General features: G+C 38.8%; 1 protein-coding gene across 6 annotated transcripts in view; it reads left to right on the top strand.

Annotated features, from left to right (window-relative positions):
• Positions 1-2526: 2526 nt before the first annotated feature.
• Positions 2527-6036, top strand: part of LOC133128785 (unconventional myosin-VI-like) — a 68462-nt gene continuing 64952 nt past the window's right edge. For all 6 annotated transcript variants that reach the window (XM_061242563.1, XM_061242562.1, XM_061242561.1 and 3 more), the window contains exon 1: positions 2527-2675. The gene's annotated coding sequence lies outside the window, so the exon portion shown is untranslated. The remainder of the gene's footprint in view (positions 2676-6036) is intronic.

Here is a 6036-nt window from a genome sequence, read left to right as displayed (position 1 = left end):
CCAGCTCTGAACTTAATTACCTGTCAACAGAACAACAGTGCTATGTGCATTTGGGAGACCCTTTCAAGATGTAGGCTAATAATTGCATTATGAGCTTAGCAAGTCTAGGCATGTATGCTAGAGAGGGTTTAAATGGGAATTAGTGCAGTGGGCCATCTCAGGATTTGTCATTCTCGGCATCTTTTTAGTTTAACCACAGTTCTGAACCTTTCTTTGTATGAAATTTGCAATGTTGGATTTCAGTTATGATTGCATTTCTGTGCAGAAGAGTTTTTAAACGTTATACATAACTGGGTAAGGTTTGTGTGCATACATGTCAATTTGTTAACTTGCTGACGATAGCCAAATCAATGTTGCCTAACAAATTAAGATTAAATGCATATTTGGCTTTTGTCCGGATAAACATTTAGAAGATGGTGATGTTTTGCCTCATTAATGGTAGCCTGATTTGCACAATGGGTCTTCTGGTCCAAGTCAAAATGTAAGTGCCTTTCATATAAATATTCCACTATTTAATACAGCATTTTGCGTTTGCTGGAGCATGTAAGAAATGATTTTGTCCATGGGATCAAAATATGGCCAGATACATACACTGAATCATTGCTGCCATTAAACATGGCCAGCTCTCCAAGGCCAATGCAAAGAATGTGATTTAAGCAGATGGTGCCCATCGCTTATAAGTTCCAAGATTTCTCAAGCGTGGAACACTGGTGCCACTTGAATACTTCTGAAGACTTTCCTTGCATTCAGACATGTGCCATTTTTATTTGCCCCGATGGTATTTGTAATCTCTAAGTGGCCACGTATCTGAATAACGGTCATGTTAAGTAATTCGCCTCAGTGGAATCAGTGAGTTGGTTTATTCATTTATGTATTTGCTTTTTTACCGAGAAGGAAGGAATCGTCAATAAGCTTGCACTTTTTGTGGGTGAACATGATCTGTGGTCGTGTCTTTTGTCCGGCATTTGAACGAGGTGCTGTCCAACTTGCATTATTCATCCGCAGTAATCATGGCGGGGGCTCGTGAACACACAGGTTATTAGGCAGTCCTTTGTCCTCTTTAATCTAAGTAATTGAAGTGGGCTCGTTTGACAGGGACGCTCCGAATGAAAGTGGTCTCTAGTGACACCCTTGACCGTTTTGACTCCCCTGCACCTTGTCTCCTGTATCACAGTCAGCCAGCTTCTTTGTGTCTGATGCAATTCTCCTTGATATTTGTGAGCCTGCTCTTCATAGAACGGAGACCATTTTCATCACAGACGATTAATGAAAAGAAAAGCTATGTTACCTATAACTCCTGTTACTTAAGATTCAGTCAAATTACTGGATACATTTAGTAAGTAGGAATATTTTGTACCATTTAAGAAATGTTTTAAAATGAGAAATTGCATATCAATAGTATTGATGTCAGATGAGTTTTCCATGTTTGTCGGAAAGTGTAAAAATAAAACCCTAAAATACTAAACGCTTGGTAAAAAGAAGGAAACCTTTTGGCCATGTGCAGCCTTGTGCTAGATTTTGTTATTGCAAGTGAACCGAAGAAACCGATATGACATTGACAGATGGTAATTTAATGCATGGTGGAGATCCTAACCGATCAAATTGCAGATGAAATTATATTTCAGTAGAAGCATCCCCATTAGTGATATTGCTGTCCTCATATTCTGGCTAATGAGGCGAGAGGGTGTGATGCAACACTGAGCTCCTAGCGGGCAGCAAGTACAGTCTGATGCTTATCGATTATAGACACGGCAGTTAAATCATGTGACATGTAAACATTTTTTTTTTAAACATGTGACATGGAGAAACAGTTTTTCTTTGTCCATGTGCAGACATAACAGGTGCAGCTCTGGTTGTATTTGGAGTTTCCAATTACATCAATTTGGCTTTCAGTCCAAATGTCTTATGTTACTGGCCGCTCAAAAATTGATGAGGATTAGGTAGGCATTTGTTATAGGCATATTGCTGTGGTTCTGTTTCCTGCTACTCCATCATGTTCCCTCAAATATTTTGGTAAATAAAGAGGAAGCATATATTATCGCTCGGTTTAAAAACTACACATATTTATATTCTTAATTCTGACGTTTTGCTTCCATTTCATTTGTAAGATTAACGGTTATGCATATAATGCAGCGAACGGCAGGCAGTTTATGGGTCTTTGGGAACCGATAGGCCCATTTGGTAGGCTATTGAAATTGCTGCTTGAGCATAAACGGACTGCTATTTATGATCCTGACTTCGTAAGTGTTCTGTAGAGTAATTTTACACCCGAGTTAAAAAATGTCACCTTACACCACCACTTTGTTTCTGAGGGCTGTGGGCTCATACGACATGACAACATGTTTCTTAATTTTCCACTTGCACTACGCAACTGCAATTAATGCACACAAATGGTCATAATTGCATTTTTAAAAGTGTGAAATAATCCGCGGGGAGCGCTCCCATCGGCCGATTTGTGTAAGTGTTCACACTCCTCGTTACGTCATCACCATTTCCCTGGACTTCATTCCGAGGCTGTTGGAAAGACCAAAGGCTGCTGTTGCAGGAAGATCGCGGCACGGGGTATCGGAGCCGGGATCAGCAGCCGGGAATCTAAGGGGGGGAAACTTGAACTTTTTTTTACAAATACAGACAGAAAGTCACGGATTGTTACTACGCTTTAAATCAAATACCAAGTAAGTACCAAAACGGTGCGTGCCCTGCCATGGTATGTGATCATAACGTAGGGTACTGGAATATGATTGCATTCATTTTAAACCTAGAAGCTAGCTTGCTAGCTACCTATAGTAAGAGGCTGTCAAAACATAGGAAGAGGGTGCCACAGTTTATTCTTCCTTTTTGGCTGGGAACAGAGGGACCTGCATTCTGGAATTCTGCGCGCATCAACGCGTCCTTCGACCCCAATGTACTCGGATTCCTGTGGCGTTCAACCGTGGGCTAGCTAATTGAATGTTTTTTTTATGCATACGCGACTGGGCTGCAGACTGAACACAGATCAAACTGTTGTCCAACTGGCTGTCCAGCCCAATGCCTGGGAAAGCATTGTTGTTCCTGGTGATTTTGTATTCATTCGTATGTATAGCTCCTGCTCGTTCGTGTACGCACGATTGTTCTGTAGCACATCTTACTGTATCCATTCATTCTAGGTGTAGCATCAGACGCCGATAACATCTACTATTGTTGCCGAGGTAAAACAAAAAAAAAGAAGAAGAAAAAATCGTCCGTTTTTACTGTGACACCATAGGCAGTATTTTATTCTAAAGTTACGCCTCAGTTCTTTTAGGTTTACAAGGGAAAATTGCCCGTATGAGACCAATGGCGTAAAGAAGTAGGCCTTCTTGGGCAGTATATAGGGCAGGGAAATGCAAAAGGGGTTTAAAGGTTGTAGATTGCTATGCAGTGCATGAACTTGAACCCTCTAAAGTACAAAAAGTGCGGTGCACAGTAATCGTAGTTCGGAATGATAATGAGCAATAGTTTTCTCCGGGAAAGTCAAAGTGATGCTTCCTTGAACTTTTTCACGGAAACATAGGAAGCCTAATCTAGACCTCTGAAGTGTAGACAAGAACTTCATGCACTGTGCGCAAAACATTGTAATACTAGTAACATGATTAAATGATCAACATTAGTGGAAATCAAGTGTCATTGGTTGTTTTTTTAGGTGTATACGCTATATTTTAAACATAGGCTACCAGTGGTGCGTTTCTTATTATGCAGATACGTTTGTAGCAACAAAGTTTATCATTATTGAATTAGATGAAGTCCAATGCAGGTGCAGAGGCTTAAATCTAAACAGGAGCAAAAATATATATTTCATGTAAATGCAGTTGGCCTTCTCATGTTGCCAAAGGGTGTACTATTTGTTATAGAGTAAGTTATTGCTTTATTTTCATCCTGTGAAGTACCACAATGATTATAGCCATACATATACTATATGATTCATGCACTATACATTCCATGTTGTTTATGAGTAATTTGACATTAACTCGCCACGTAAATTGTTCGAAGCAAAGATGTTGTAATTGCAATATATTACGCCAAGCTTTAAGTTATAAAACCGTGGGAAGTTAATGGTGTTAGGAAAGTTACTGTCAGTCACAATGACGGCAGTGCCAGTTTCAAGTTTAAATAGAAGTCAAATTTTTAAGTAGTAGGTTAAGTCAATCATTTAAAAACGGAATGGCCAGACAGATATGTGATAACGTTTCCGATATCGCTCACTGCAGTGGGAATCATGATAAAGGAAGTAACATACATTGATCATTTAGATGGAATTTAATTCAAGGCTGTGAAGCTTGGATGAGTGCGAGTTGTAAATACTGAAGGCTGGTGTACGGCCGCACTTAAATGAGGGGACTTTTCATTTTAAAAAGTATACTTTAAAAGGTTTATAACCGTTTATAATTACAATTATTTATGAAACAGCTGATTCTTTGGGTTTGTATGGTTGGCTTGTGACCATCAGGAGTTTTACCCACTTGACAATGATTCACAAATGAAATTATCTGTATTCTGAGATCAGTTGCTTAATATATAGGCTAGTGTCAGAATGACTGTGAAGCGGTAATTCTGAAATGTCAATGATTGACTTGGAATGTGGAATGCTACCGTAGTTTTTATCATGGTATAATAGAGTGAGCATTTTGTAAGTGTCATGGATGGATGTTGGATATAGAGCAAGTGGCTGCATAGTGAATTCTGGGATTACTAAAACGCTAGGTGTGTAATTACTGTAAGAATCTGGCAATGTCATTGATATGACTAAAGATACACTTGATGCTTTAAAACTGTGGTATGGGCTGTATATATTATATATTATAATATTATATTTTTGTATATATTAGCTTGTTGCACTCATGTCAAACATCTGAATTATTTTAATCATTATTTGACATGTAGCCTAGATGCTGTGCAATGATCTGTCACCAATCTTTGGATGATCAAGTTTTATATTAGCTATTATGTCGGGGCATAAAGGCTTGAGGCTTGTGACCTATTATTCCAGACAAAAGCCTTCACATGTGCTGGAGTCAAATTCCAGATTGGTCTATGCAAACATTTGTCTCTAGAGGAGCAGCTGTAATGCCACAGTGGCTGTGGCTTTCCTTTAGAGGGAGTGACGATTTTTGGCTCTGCCGAACTGTAGGCCTGTGTAGTCTACCTGTCAGGCTCGTGTTATGCCAGTGTGTTTGAAGCTCATTGTCGGTACATAGTTTCAGAATGCATTTAAGGCTTACTTTTGGCTGGTCCAGTGAGAAATTAGATCCCAGGGGAACTGTACTGCCACATGATGAATGAGGTTAGTTGTCAAACAGGTAAGTTCAAGTGATGTGTACTTATCTCATTCAAATGAGCATTTATCTAAACATATAAAACATATGTTCCCAGCTCCAAATTAATGTGAATAAACATACTTGAATTAATTTTTATGAGAAATTATCTTGCTAATGTACTAAAGTAAAAAATGTGTTAATGTCGTAGGTTGCTCTGAACAAATTGTTGTTCTTCCTGTGCAATTCCGGATATTTCTGCAGGATAGTTTTTCATGGGTGGTAATATTAAGCTTGTGACTTACTGTATGTCCCAGCAATGTTGGTCAGGTATGACAGAAAGTAAATGGTTATGATTGTAGTTAACCTCCCTTAGTCACCGCATCTTTTTCAAACAAAGTTCCATTCAGTTGTGATATGGAAATACAAACTGAAGCTGCTGTATACTGTATAATCATAAAGAATTATGCACCGATAAAAATACTTCTGGGTGTGGATTAAGCTGTTAAAAGCTTTGCCTGAAAGGTAAGGAAAAGAAAAGTCCATCTTTATTGGTGACCAACTGAAACTATATTCTATGTGATCCTTCCTGGTCTGGGTTGAGGATCACAGGTTACTCTGCCACAGGAAATGTTTTCTGATAATGGAACGACCGTAACGTTTTGCTAATTTAAGATTTCATGCAAAATCGGCTACTATTCAGTTGGCTTTATGCTTAGTTATCCAATTTGGAATGAAGTATAGCCTCTTTTAATATTTCTAACAG

This window comes from Conger conger, chromosome 5 (assembly GCF_963514075.1).
Source record: "Conger conger chromosome 5, fConCon1.1, whole genome shotgun sequence".
NCBI lineage: Eukaryota > Metazoa > Chordata > Actinopteri > Anguilliformes > Congridae > Conger > Conger conger.
The sequence above is the reverse complement of the archived record's forward strand: the minus strand, read 5'-3'. Positions and strand labels throughout refer to the sequence as shown.